The sequence below is a fragment of the Oenanthe melanoleuca genome, chromosome 2 (assembly GCF_029582105.1).
Source record: "Oenanthe melanoleuca isolate GR-GAL-2019-014 chromosome 2, OMel1.0, whole genome shotgun sequence".
NCBI classification, from domain to species: domain Eukaryota; kingdom Metazoa; phylum Chordata; class Aves; order Passeriformes; family Muscicapidae; genus Oenanthe; species Oenanthe melanoleuca.
The window spans coordinates 106964696-106979400 of record NC_079335.1 but is presented as its reverse complement, the minus strand read 5'-3'; positions in this window follow the sequence as shown (position 1 = coordinate 106979400).

Below are 14705 nucleotides of genomic sequence, written 5' to 3'. Positions count from 1 at the left end.
AAGGGAGGCTTCCCTCTGCACATCATGCAGCTAATGCTACATGGATCACATAATGAATTCAAATAAGAAAGCCCAGTCATCCAGGAATCTTGGAAGTCATCATAGGCTAGCCAGAAGGCAAAGATTTTGGAATGTCACCTGAGAAGGAGTTAGCACAGGCTGATAATGCCCCACTATATAATAAATCAGCAGAATGTGAGAAGCAGTATGCCTTGTTTACTGCTGGATCCTGCCATCCTGTGGGAAGGCATCAGATATGGAAAACCACTGTATGGAGTCCCCTACTACAAGCCAAATATATAAATGTTTATAAAAATATATAAAAAGAAACTACTGAAGGAGAAGATGAATTGAGTCAATTTGCAGAGGTCAAAGCCATCCAACTGGCTTTAGATGCTTTTGAACAGGAAGAGTGATCAACTTTTTATACTGATTTCTGGATGCTGGCAAGTGCCTCGTGGGCCTGGCTGCAGCAATGGAAGCAGAGTAACTGGCACCATAGGGCTAAGCCCATCTGGGCTGCCACACTGTGCTAAAATATTGCTGCCTGTGTGGAGAATCTGCTTATACAGGTATGTCATGTAGATGCTCATGTACCCAAGAGTCAGGCCACTGAAGTACATAAGAATTACCAGCAGCTGCCAAGACTGAGGTGGCTCAGGTGAATTTGGACTGGCAACATTAACATGAATTATTACTTTCTCAGTGGGTCCATGATACCTCAGGACATCAAGGAAGAGATGCAGCACATAGGTGGTCTCATGACTGAGGAGTGGACTTAACCACAGACATTATCCATGACTGTGAAAAGTGCACTGCAATTAGGCAAGTCAGGCTGTTAAAACATGTTTGGTACAGAGGACAGTGACTAAAATGTAAGTATGAGGACACATGGCACATTGACTATATCACACTCCTGCAAACCTGTGATGGCAAGAGTCACGTGCTTAAAATAGTGGCAGATGGCTGGAAACACCCTGTGCCCCTTGCCACTGCCCTCCTGGGCCTTGAAAAGCAAGTCTTGTGGGACAGAGTACTCCAGAAAGAAATTAATCATTGGAACTCATTTCCTAAACTATCTTGTAGACACTTGGTCCAAAGAATATGGCATTTGTGGGTGTATCACATTACCTATCATGCACCAGCCTCTAGAAAAATCAAACAGTGTAATGGACTGAGAGCAATGGGTGGTGGGATCTTCAAATAATGGCATTTAGCATTTAGCATTTAGTGAAGGCCACCTGGTTAGTGAACACTAGGGAATCTGCCAACCAGACTGACCCTAACCAGTCAAAAATTTACATACTTGGGAAGGGGATAGAATTTCTGTAGTGCAAATAAAAATATGCTGAGGAAAACTCATTATTAGGTTTATATTAGGGGTTATTCCTACCTCAGGCAAAGATGAACTCATTCTACACTAGTCCCAGCAGCTAGAAAGGATTGCCATGGTTTTACCCTAGCCAGCAACTATGCCCCATATAGCCAAGAAGAGAATTGGGAATGTAAAAGCAAGAAAACTCAAGGGTTGGGACAAAGGCAGTTTGATAGGTAAAGTAAAAGCCATGCAAGGAAAGTGAAACAAGGAATTAATTCACCACTTCCCATGGGCAGGCAGTTCAGCCATCCTTAGGAAGGCAGAGCTGCCTCATGTGTAATGGTTACTTGGGAAGATAAATGGCATTACTCTGCACACCTCCTATTTTGTTCTTCTCCAGCTTCAGGTGCTGAGCATGTTGCCATGTGGTGTAGAATATCCCTTGGATCAGTGGGGGTTGGCTGTCCCAGCTGTGCCCCCTCCCAAATTGTGCCTCTCCAGCTTTCTTGATGGCACAGCAGCAACCAAGACATCCCTAAATTATCAACACTCTTTTCATCACAAACACAAAACAGACCTCCATGTCAGCTATTGTGAATAAAATCAGCTTTACCCCAGCCAACAAACATCAGAACATTCTCCACCCCTACAGGTAGTGGGCTGACCATGTCTGGATACCAGGTGACCACCAAACCTCTCTTCATGCTCTTTCCCTGCTCCAGTGTGAAGTCCCTCCCACAGAGTGCAGTCCTTTGGGAAGAGGCTACCCCAGCATGAGACCCTACAGAGTCACCAGTCCTGCCAGCAAATATGTTCCAACATCTCTCTAAGGGACCAACTTCCTAGACATTCTAAGTTTTGTTCCTTTTCTAGACCAAATAGGTTCTCTGTGCCCTTTTGACAGCCCTATATAGAACTGCACTTCTGCAGATGGATTGTGTTATAGTTGTCATCAACCATTTTTGCCTGTCTCTCCTTTTCCTGTCAGCTGGGACAAATCTCTGAGCAAATCTCGAGTTACTGTGGAAATCTGGTAGCAGTCTTTGGTCAAAAGAGGTTTCTCTGCAGATGCAAGTTATCTAGGTGACACCTTTTCCTCATTTGGTTTCACCTTTATTTTGTCAAGGTCAATGTTCCCTGACTATTTTTACCTTCAGGGAGTATTCTTTGTGCTCTTTCCTGCACGGTATGTCTTCTGCTCTTGGGACCTGACCTTTCTCAGCAGATGAAAGAAAAGAGAAGAAAGTGTCCAAAAAGTCTCTGAACCTCTGGGGCAAGTTTTTTGCCAGCCTCATAGCAGTGCTGCTCTCCAACAATTCTACAGGACAGCCTGTTAGCAGGTGTACATCACTGTGTCTCTCACAGGAAGCAAAAAAAAAGATCCAAATGACTTGAGAGGCAGCTGGCATAGTTCAACTCACATCAAACCTGAATGCACCTTCTGGACAACAGACACCTTTGCCATGTACATCCTCTGCTTCCCAAGTCAAGTAGTGTAGTGAAGCATCCTTTTCTGCCTAGATTGCTTTCTTTTTGGGTGAGTGCATATTTCATGTTCCAGGGATGCCTGTCAGCAGTTTTTAGGATCTTAGGGAACATCTTTTCATTTTTTTACTTCCAAATCCAATTCCTTATTTGAAGGAAAAAAAAAAAATTAAAAAAAAAAAAAAAAAAAAAAAAAAAAAAAGTAAAAGAAGTAAATAAATAAATAAGAAAATGAAAAACCTAAAAAGCCTTAGCTCTTAAGTGTGTCTAATGGAAGATTATATCAGTTATATATCAGTTTCATCTGAGAAATATGGTATTTGGTTGTGAATTCTTCAAATTAAAACACTTTTTAGAAGGAAGCTGTGTATGACACCTTTCCAGATATTTATTGCCAACCTGCAGAAATAGCTGAGAACACAGGAAAAACCAATTAACTGCAATGTTCAGCAAGGGAGGTCAAGGGTTTACTGTAACAGAGATGTGAAGGAAATGTTCTCTAGCAGGATCTAAGGGGGAAATATCATATACATCCTCTTCTTTAATTAGTTTTCTCATCTAATTTAATCCACAGCTTTAAGTTCTGAGATTCTCTTATATTTACACTTTCTTTGACAAGAAATCTCTGAGCTGCCAGAGAATTCCCAAAGCAAGGCAGTTGCTAGCAGCCACAGCCCCAAGAAAGGACATGTCTAAAGTGCCATCAAGAGCCAGCTCTCTAATTACTAAAATGGATGTTGAGAGTCAACTGCCAGGACTGGCAAAAAATAAGATATTCTTGTAGTTGAAGACCATGTTGCAATTGTCTTATCCCTGTTCTTATCCTGCCTCCCTATCTCAGCTGTGCCTAGATTACCTCCTGTACCTGTAATGGAGTGCAGGAGATTTTTTCAGAGTACTTAGATCAGCAGAGCCTGAGCTCATGAGGAAGTTAGGTGATTGGCTGTAGCCTTGCTGAGGATTTAAAAGAGTTACCAGCTTTATGTCCAGAAATACTGCATTGCAGTAGTTTGCACTGACAGTTGTTTCCTAATGACTTGAATACCTGTAGATGTCTTTTATTTACTTCAGTAAAGAGTGTGCTAATAATCCTGCAAAATAAATGTTTTCTTGCAACAAGTGTTCTGTCATCATAGGAATGGATTTTCCTCAACTCAAATGAGTTCACGTAAATCAAACATCAGAGTACAGACTTGCTCCCACCAAAATTGGAACTAAAATCACTACTTAATATCCTGTAAAAGGATTTTCATCACATATTACTTTAAAAAAACAAGATGAAAACATTTTTTTGAAAATAGTGATATAGCAATATAAAATACCCGGCCTTCCTGAAATTACAAACATACCATTTATTAAGTTTTAATAACTGTTCAAAAAACATTTTTTAAAATAATTGCTTTTTGATTACTAGGTGGCTAGCTAAGTGTTTTCCACTTTGCTTCAAATTAGAAAAAAAAACCCAGGATGCATCTGAACTTCAATAGAGCTGGCTCTTCCTGGTACACATGCATGGTTAAAAACCAGCTTCTGCAACTGACTGTAGCCATTCTTTTCACCTCCCTCAGAGAGGATGCACAGAGAGAGCCACCAGGACTAAAAGGAAGACCAGGTAATATGGCATTTCCAGGTAAAGAGATCTAAAGATTAAACAAAAAGTTTGAAAATACTGTTTAATTGTGCTTTAGAATAATTCTTCAATGTTTTTATTACATATTTTCCTAACTTTTGCCATAGTTTCTCTTTTTGTGGATGCAAGGATTTGTTGGGAAGAGGGTACAATATTACTCTAGTAGACAATTTGAATGTGTGAATGCAGTATTCTTTAGGGTTCTCTCTTTCAATAATTGAAGATTTTGAGAGTTTTGCAGAGATGTCAGTGAGTGTTAAATAAATGTTACCTTTTTTTTTTAAGGCTGTCTGGAGGTATCTGCTGCAGTATCTAGTTTGTGGTTTCACCTAGGAAACACATGGGAAATCTAACTGCAAGCATTAATTCCTGTGTTTAGGGGTTTGTTTCTTCCTTTTTCCCCTGTTTGGTAGATTGGTTGTGTATGTGAAAAATTCATGCACATTTTTATTATTTCAGGAACAATGGGGAGGATGGGAGTGATGGGATTAGTGGAGAAGAGATACATTATTTTCTTTCTTTTGCCTTCTTGACCTCAAAGTTACCAAGTGGTAAAAATGAAATAACATACCATATTTTGTCTCTAAGAGATCTCTTGGGGTTCCTGGAAAGAAAGGAGAAAAGGGTGACTTTGGATATCAGTAACACTTTGTCATCTTTTATCGGTCAGGGTTTGGATTTAAGAACAATAGTTTGGCTATTTCATGACATTGTCCCTGTGAAAAATGTCTTCAATAATCTCTCAAGCACAAGGTGCAACTTTGTACCACAAAGTTATTTGCATGTTTTTTTGTTTGAATTTCTATCAGAAGAGATATTATAGGATTTAAAATACTTTCACTCCTCTGAAACAGAGCAAACTACTGATGAACAGCCAGTGGGTAGTTTTGAAAATAGGGTGTTCATTCATTAGAAGAGGCCAGTGTAGGGGAGAAAACAGACAAGATTGTTGTAGTAGTCTTTATTAGAAGGTGGTTTTTACCACATGTACAATGCTTTAAAATAACTGCTTGGTACCTCACTTCCAGATAAAACTTTCTTACCCTTTCTGTCCTTATAGAGGTGCTGAAGGATACACAGAGCTATATGTGCTCCAAATATTGCACAGATAAAACTGCAAGTTTTAGGTATTTATAGCTTGCATGCATTGTTAGATGTATAAAATTTCTTTTTTTCATTTACTTGTGTCAGCTTCCACCACCAGGCCTAGTGCTCAGCAAGTCTTTCCTGGTGGCTACAGAATTAAATGATTTTTTAATGTCAAGATTTTATTTCAAGAACATTACCACTGCATCATTTCAGGAGTATTGTCTTTGAATTACTTTTGCTGTGTGAACTGCTAGTTCTTTCTGTGTCTGCAGTGTTCAATGCTGAAATCAGACTGAATAGATAGATTCTCTGGACTCTTCATTGACATCTGTAAATGCTAGGAAGCATGTTCCACATAGGAGGAAGATGTCAAGAAAAAGTTAAACCTTGTCAATGCAATTAGTCCCATCATATTACTGTCCAACATATTACTATCCCAACATATTAGTCCCAACATATTACTGTCACTTTAAAAAATCCTTAACAAGACAAAGATTTAGAAACAGATCAGTTGTGAACAGACTGGTTACAATGGCTTGCAATGAAAACTAGGATACAAAGAGCCTCAGGTGAACATTTTTAATATTCACAAGTGGATTAATGATTTGTGTGTTTTAACAGAACTTTTTTGCACACATTGATTTTTAGGGTCAAAAAGGACAGAAAAACCAGGAAGTCTTCCAATAATGAATATACTGAAAGCATGCTATGTTCTTGAATTATAAGGTACTTGACATTTAACCAGCTGAGGATTGAAGTCTGAATATTTTCCATAACTAATTTTTCAAAATTCTTATAAGCACATGTTTCTAACCAGAGATACATTATGCTAAGAGGCAAAAGCAATTTTAAAAAATTAATCAAACTTCATTATTACCAATAAAATATCAGATTTATAATAATGCTACCTTCCTAGAAATAATGAAGAAAATAAGTGATAGTGTAAGGCACTTCTCCTGCACCAGTACTTTTTCCAAGCTGTGATAAATTCTACAATTATATCTAATAAATTGCTGTAGTTATCTGTAACCAGCTATTAGCAGAGCCTTGACAGTTTTATCACGGTAAGTTAAGACAGAAAACAAGAGGAAAGGTCACAGATTTGGTCATGCAGAAACTATCAAGTATGAATCAATGCTATTAATCTAATAATTATCATCATTTTAGTTCCTAGGAATTCTAATTATTTCATTAGTGAAAGCCCTTCCTAAAAAGGTTTTCTACCTTTGCTCCTTGGTTTCCTTTCTGTGTGTGTCTCTTGTTCCAAGTGCTGTGGCACAGGGGCTTTTGTAAGGACTTGCTTTCAAGGGCAGTTGGGATTTTTGTAGGTGTGCATTACCTTTTTGTTGTTCATGCTCATACTTCCTACAGCCTCCACAGCATTCTCAAATATTCTGTGTAATTGTGGTTTAGTACTAAATTAAAAAAAACAGAGTAAATATATTGATTTCACAATCCAATGGAATAATTTAGCCAGACAAAAACTGATTTTTTTTTTCAGGCTGAATGTGAAGTATGAAACCCCAATCAGTTCTCAAAACAATGCAAAAATTGCATAAGTAGGACTGATCTGTGAAATTGGTGCTACACTTAGGGCTTCAATGAGGCTGTTTAATGTCTATCCTCTCTGGATGCAGAGCTATCACCACAGAAAAAGCAGAGTCACTCTACTGAACACCACAGTTTGGTGACACTCTGGGAAGATGTCTGACCCAAAGCTTTCTGGTAAGTTGTCATTTGTATAGGGAGTAAAAAAGAGTAAAAAAGTACTTAATGTTCCCACACTTTGCTGACTGATGTACATTCCCCCTTAGATGCAGAAAATCTGCCAGAGGCTGCTCTTGTTGATATCACTGGGCATTTTCAATGTTCTGTGCACAGAAATTGCCTGTTAATATTTTCTCCAGTATTTGTGCTTACACTGCAATTAGGGAGCAATTAGAAGTTTTGTTAAATAAATTGAACTGACAGCTCTTCACTGTTCTCATGGGAAATCAGTGTGTGCTTCAGTAAACAAGCAGATAAATCACACTTTGGAAGCAGCCCACTTCTGCCACAGACAGTATTATTTGGAGAAAATACATCAGTCAACAGGAAAGTTGTGGCAGATTAAAAGGAGGAGTACTTTCAGTTCTGTGAAATAAGATGTTGCAAGTCTTTTGTTATCTTGTGATACTGCAGTAAAGTAACAGCTGCATCTCATTTTCCTTTTCTCCAGTAAAAAATTGACTGATCATTGTGCAAATTTGGTTTGATTCTTTCACACAAATCTATGACTAATTTTTTTTTATTCCATATCCATGTGTTTCAGGGGGAAAATGGTGTCATAATTTCTTGAGAACCTTGCATTTTTATCAGAACAACTTTTTGTTGATTTTAATTGCATTTTTTCCAACTAACTAGGGTAAAGATAGAGACAAGAGACTTGCAGGAGAACATGGACTAGAAATAAATAGAGAAAGAACAACAAGCACATGATCCTTGATATTCTTTAATAGGTTCTCTTCCTTTATGTGTGCTGATTTCACACTTGTATTGGTTTTTGAATATTGCATCTCTCATTTGCAAAAGCTGTTAATGCTCTGTGTCTGTGTAAGTCACACCAAACAGAAGCAATGACCATCTCTGGATATCCCACTATATGGGTTCCAGCTCATCTTCCTTTTTTGTCTTTTGGGTAAAAACTGCTGTAGAAGAAATAAGCTGGTTTAAGAGCAGTGAGATGATCACTTTTATTCCCCATTACATTCTTTGTCCTGTTGTTTTTTTGGTTTTAGGGGTTTTTTTCTGGCTCCTTATGTGTTTCTTTCTCCCTTTTCTTCACAAGCTTTTCCATGGCTGAAAAATAACTTCAGATGTTCTCTGCTATGACAGGGACTGACGAGGGCTGGCTGCTCTCTGCTGAAGCATGTGCTAATTTTATTTTAAGGACTGTATTTTTAAATGGACTTTGAACATATTGGATGAATAACTCAGTTAACAAAAATGAGCTGAACTACTAGAAGAAAATTGGTGCTTTTTATCCACCCAGGCTGTTCATCTCTTATAAGTGAAAATGGTGTCAAACCTGATGCTCTTCTTTCTTATTTCTCACTTACTGTTTATTCAGTGGAACTTCAGCATGTAGCAAAGAAGGGAAGATGGAAAGAAATCTGCTCATTTCCAATAGGAGATAAAAATTTTATATTGCCTCTTTATGTTGTTTGAATTCCACATATGTAACATGGTACTATTCATAATAGGAACTATTCCAGGACCTGCTGGTCTGGAAGACAGTTGAAGTGACAGGGGATCTCTAGGATGCAGGGCAAGACCTGGACTCCAAATATTTTGTCATTACTGGAAACTATGTTTGTTCTTTTTCACTTTTAAGGGAAAATAAGGAATGAAACAGAACATTTTCTTCCTGTTGTGGTGGTCTGGAGTAGTTATTTGTGCAGTGTTCTGATTAATTCCAATGAAGTGTTGCCCATATATTGTAAATTGCATGACTGTATTACTCTGTGACCTTCAATACTTTATTAAATAGAGAAGACAGGGAGTCCATCTGTATGCAAGTACAGATCAGGTACTTCTGAATGCAAGTGGCTGATTGTATACCTATAAATGTAACTTCCAGAAGTCACCATCTAAATGCATGATTTGTGCATGTTTGAAAAGTGTACCCAACTCGTACTTTGAGCCTCTCCTTTTAACTAATGCAAAAGAGAATGATTCCTGTAATTTTTGGTTGTCAGTAGGACCATAAATTTTGCAATTATGTGTTTCTAACAAACTCTCTAGAAGTGCCATTGTGGCAATTCAACAGCATGTATCTTTAGTCTCAAGCGAAATATTTATTTCCTTTTTAACTTTCAGCTTTGCAAGTTCAACACAGGATAAAAGACAGATTGGGTTCATTTTCCCTTCATTAATTGTTACCATTGCTAAGAAGTCTGCAGCTCTTGCTAAGATGGTATTTTCCCTGTACATCTTTGTCCAGATGATATACTGAGAATTTTTTACAGCTTCAAAATAGGATTAAAGGTGAAATGAATTGAAACAGTCATATTCAAAAATTTCTGAAAGCACTACAAACACAAAACCACACGTTTTCCTAACCTAAATGGAATCAAGATGATAATATATACATATATTTATGTATGGACACATATATGTGTATATATGTGTGTGTATATATACTTATATATAGAAATATATAATTAAAATAACAGATAACAGGTAGTAAACCCTTCAGTTCTACTGTGGAATTTCAACTTCCTCAAATCATAGTAGACATTAAAAAAACATATAAACATGTGTAATGCAAATAATCCTTGGCTTTGATTGATTTTTCCCCTGATTAGTAAAATATCTGAGAAATTAAGTTACGTAAAGAGAACATAACTTGAAATTTTTTCTTGTTCTTTTTTTATTAAGGGAGTAAATGACTGAATGGACAAGCCTGATTTTTCTGTACATATCTCAAGCAAAGTGTATGTTGCAAACACATGTAATGCATGACTTCAGTAAGTACTCATTTGCTTGTGTATGGCTTTTTGTTCTTGTCCTTAGCCATGTGAACTCATCACCTAAATTCAATTGTATTTTGATACTGTAAAGCTGAGTAATCACTTACTTTCTTCCCTGATTTATTAATATCAGATGGGTTCTGTGTTCAGCACTCCTGTGAATGTATGATCTTAGCAGGCAGGTGCTTGAAAAATGATGTTAGGGTTGAGAATGCAAAAGTTGGGAGTTTTTTTGCTTGTTTAGGTTACTTTATTTTACTGAAGTTGCTGTAGCATAATTTATTAGAAATAATAAATATCTTGGTATCCAGTGGTTCCAGTTACCATGAGGTAAGTTTGCATTATTTTTCATAGTCTGTCTATCCTGTTTCAATAGGAGGTGGCTGTACCAAACAGTGTGAGTTTCTACAACAAGAAGTATGCTAATATCTATAAACTCTGAGAGAAAACTCTCAATGAAAATGTTTGGTGTGGAGCAGGGCCAGGTCCTACTTGTCCTTTTACTCCATTCTTCAGTAAAACCAGAAGGAGGTTAGCAAGCATACATAGCAGTGGAAGACAGAAATGCATCTTAAATCACAAAAAGGTTTAAAGTCCATAGAACTACAGAAAATAAATCTAGTGTGTCTTCCAACAGTGATTTCAGCTTTTGTTTCAAAAACTCTTCAGATGCAACATTTTTCAAGTAAACCTTCTTTTTCTTTAGCTTTCTGGGATGGTGAGTACATCTTTCTCCTATGTTTTGATACTAATGGTGGTGTTTATTTGTCAAATTGACCTAGCAGAGATCTGATAAGCTGTGAACTACTTAGCCTATGTAAAGGTAGGCTCCACTCAACCAAACATCCTGAGGTGTGTGTTTCCTTCACAGGGGTTAAATCCTTCATTGAGTCAGGTGTTTACTGATCTGCAGCCTCAGATTGCTCATCCATTTGTAGGTAAGAGAAAATGAACTGAAAAGCAACATTTAAAACTGGATGTAGTTTCTTCAAATCTTTTATACATCACAAATTTCTATTTACAATAAAGGTCATTGGTCTTCTTAGAGACTTGCACCCTTTTGTTCCAGTGATATATTATTTAACACATTAGTAAGGGTATTGTTGGCAATAATGAAGTAGTCATTCTTTCTCCTTTGTCATTTCCCCTTATTCTCTATGTTCCTGTTCTTCTTATTTTTTATTCTTTATTTCCTTTGTCATTTCCCCTTATTCTCTATGTTCCTGTTCTTCTTATTTTTTATTCTTTATTTCTGCTTTTCCCTAAGACATACAGCTTGCATTTTCCTTCTCTGCCTTTCATAATTCTAATTGCCTTGCAGCTTCAGCACTGCAGATTGTCTTACTTGTCCCTTCTCTGACTTTCTTTTCTGTTTAACTTCACTCCCATCAGTTCCTCCATTGCTTCACACTGAACTGGCAAATAATTTTATCACACCCATTATTTAAAACTTCCTCCTCTTTATTTGTTCTGATTTCAATACTGCTCTCTTTTGTTTTGTTTTATGCAGTTTTTTTGCCCCCTAACTATTGTCAGTACTTGGTGTGTTCCATACCCAAATGTGTCTGATAAGAGTTATGTACAGGAAATGATAATGGAACCCCTGTCCTACACTGAATTTGGCTGGAATAGTGAGTCAGTTATCTCCTCCCTTCATGAGTGCTAGATAAATGATCTTATAGTTACTGTAGTTATGCTGCCTGCTGTAGCCTGTGATTTTTTTAAATTACTTTTTTCTTCATGATGCAGCAGATTATTTTCTTCAGCACAATTCTGCTTTTTGATGCAATATAATGGCTGGAGTAATTACAAGATGAAATATGCTTTACTACAGAAATGTCACACACATTATAAAACCTGAACTGTTCTCTTAGTAGTAATGCAGTAATAATAGCATCAAATCAGTATCTGAGCCACACAGCAGTACTTGAATTAGTGTAGGCTCTCACTGTGCCACCAAGGAGCTTTAAAAGGGAATATTGTGTGCTGAAGTTGCAGGGTGCAGCTGTACACCCCAATGCTGATTGTTGCAGGCTCACTCTGAGGTCAGTAGTGCAGGTCCTTCCTCTGCAGGCACACTCAGCCAGGGGGCTCAGGCTGCAGCAGATTTGCATTACCAGAGGTTCAGAGTGCAGGTGAATGTGGGCCTGCCAGAACTTGCACAAAACCCAAGATCATTTCTACCCCTGTTGTTGTCCTGTGTTTAGGTGGTGCTGGAAAAGCAACTTCTTTTCTCTGCTGCAGCTTTTCCATCTGTTAATAATGCTAATAGAATTTAGCACTATTTTTCAAATATTTTTGTAATACCTTTCCACACAAACAACAATTTGTACTCTTCTGTGCTTCATTTCAGTATACATTGAGCAGATTTTTGTCTAGCTCCCCCTTTTTCTTTGAGCTTCTATCAAGTGTGGGATGCAGTTCATCATTGTGTTACATAGCTTTTATGTGTACTACTCTCTGTGTCTGAGATGCAAGAAAACAAAATAATTTGGGGGTGTTTTTTGCTTCCTCAACTCTGTTACCACCACTTTATCTACTTCCCAGAGTTTCACAACAAAAATATGCTACTCAAATGACTAAAAAAATTTCTTACCAGAGATCCTCCAGTGAACAGGATACTGGATGTGTGATGAGGTTTGTTGTCAGGAATATTTTTGGGAGAGCTGTACAAGGTGCTAAAGTGAAAAAAATAGCTGTGATTTACAGCCATGGACCAGCTTCTTCTGTTAAAACAAGCTGTTATGGAGATGAGTGCAGTAGAAGTCATTCCAGTAGCCATTGTGAAGTTTCTTGTTTTGAGGGATTGAATGAAGAATGAATGGGTGTGGAGCTTCTGCTACATGAGAAAAACTGCAAAATGCCTCTACTTGTCTGTTCTGGTGAAGAGCCATAATCCTGTATAAAGATGTGTCTGACCCAGTTTTACCTATGAGTGAATGCAGATTCACTTTACAAAATGAATTCTCAGAAATGAGTAGCACTCTGCCACTGGATGTGCTTTCCTCATGTGATCTTATTTCTAATTCTCCGTCATTTATTTTAAAGAAAATAAATGAAAGGCTGATAACTGGGCTTTTTCCATTTTGGTCTAGGAGCACAGACCAGGAAACTACATTGGGAAAAGGCACCCTGTGAGGCAGTGAAGCTGACACAGTTAATGCACTATTTTCAGGAAAGAGAAATGGTGAAACATGAGCATAGGAAGACTTTGGAACTGGAAGACAAGGACCAGCAGAGCAGCCTGGCTGCAAATCTCTCCCATCCATGGTTGCAAAAACTCAATTTGTTATGTTGTTAAGGTAGACTTTCCTTATCACTGATGACTTCAAAATCTCAAAGCAACAAACCATTTCTCTTATAAAGTTTGAGGTAAAAGCAACGGTGCCCACAGTGAAGCTAATGAGTTTTCATTACAAAACCTCTTTGGAGGTGTTTTTAATTTTTTTTCTCATATTTTAAGTAATAAAGCTTAGAATTATTAGTAGTCACATTCATCTTAATAGGGCATTTTGTAGAATTACTATAGGTACAACCTATTTCTAAAATAAATTGCTGCATGTTGTAAATTCACTAAAGTATGGATTTTTTTTATTATTATTTGGCTGTTTAGTTTCTAAAAGGATTTTATACTCTTGTCACATGCTGTAAAAAAAAGTTAGAAAGGAGTTCATAACTGTAGTGGTTTATTTAATGCTGCCAAGTGGCCCTACAGGAAAATGTGGTCTGTCTATTATAAATGTCCTAGAAAATCATGTAATTTCATTTAAGATGAAAAAGACCAAATATAATAACATACATTTGGCATTAAAGAACATGCTGTGGAATGAGGGTGCATCTCTATGAAAAGATGTAAAAAAGAATGTACAGTAACTATAAATTTGGTGTTGAGAGTAAATTATTATTCTGTCTGATTAGGAATGAGTAAAAGGATATATGAAAAACTAATTATAGGAAAGACGTGGAAGATTTTTACATTAAGAAAATAGAGTTATTGATTTAGATTTTGTTAATGTTCACCAAAAATACTATGTGATCTTGCAGAAATTATAATAATACCACTACATGGGAAGGATTTTATTAATTTAAAGTATGTATTCTTCATTTTTGCCCTGTATTATGAAAAAAACTCTTAAAAAAAAATTATTAGGTGTTGTTTCTCTAGCATGCAGTTGAAGCTTATGGAGCAATGTCCATGATTATTTTAAGTGATTAGGCTTTCATTCTGACTGGCATAATTAAATAGTGTTAACCAGGAAAAAGACTTCCATGTCACTCTAGACTATGAACAGAATATATTAGGTACAGTGTAACTCGTGTGAAAAACCCCAGAGGGGAACTGTGTTTCTCATTAAGAATGAATAATTTAGCCCCATTCTGGTGGTTTCTATTGCAGATAAGTTATTTGAAATGGAAACCTCTTCCTTTTCCTCAAATGTCATGCTCAGCTTAGAGGTTAACAGATGAAAGACTGAAGCTTACTGAAAATCTCTGTTCTTGTTCACATGCCTCAGGCCTCCTCATGAGACTGAGTCCAGCAGGATCTGACCTGTCACTTCTTTCACATTCACTGGATTTAACTTTTTCCCTAAGCACTTTTCATCTTCATCCAAAGAGGTGTGACTTTTTTCTAAAACCAATGAATTGAAAAAACACCCCACTTTAAAATGCC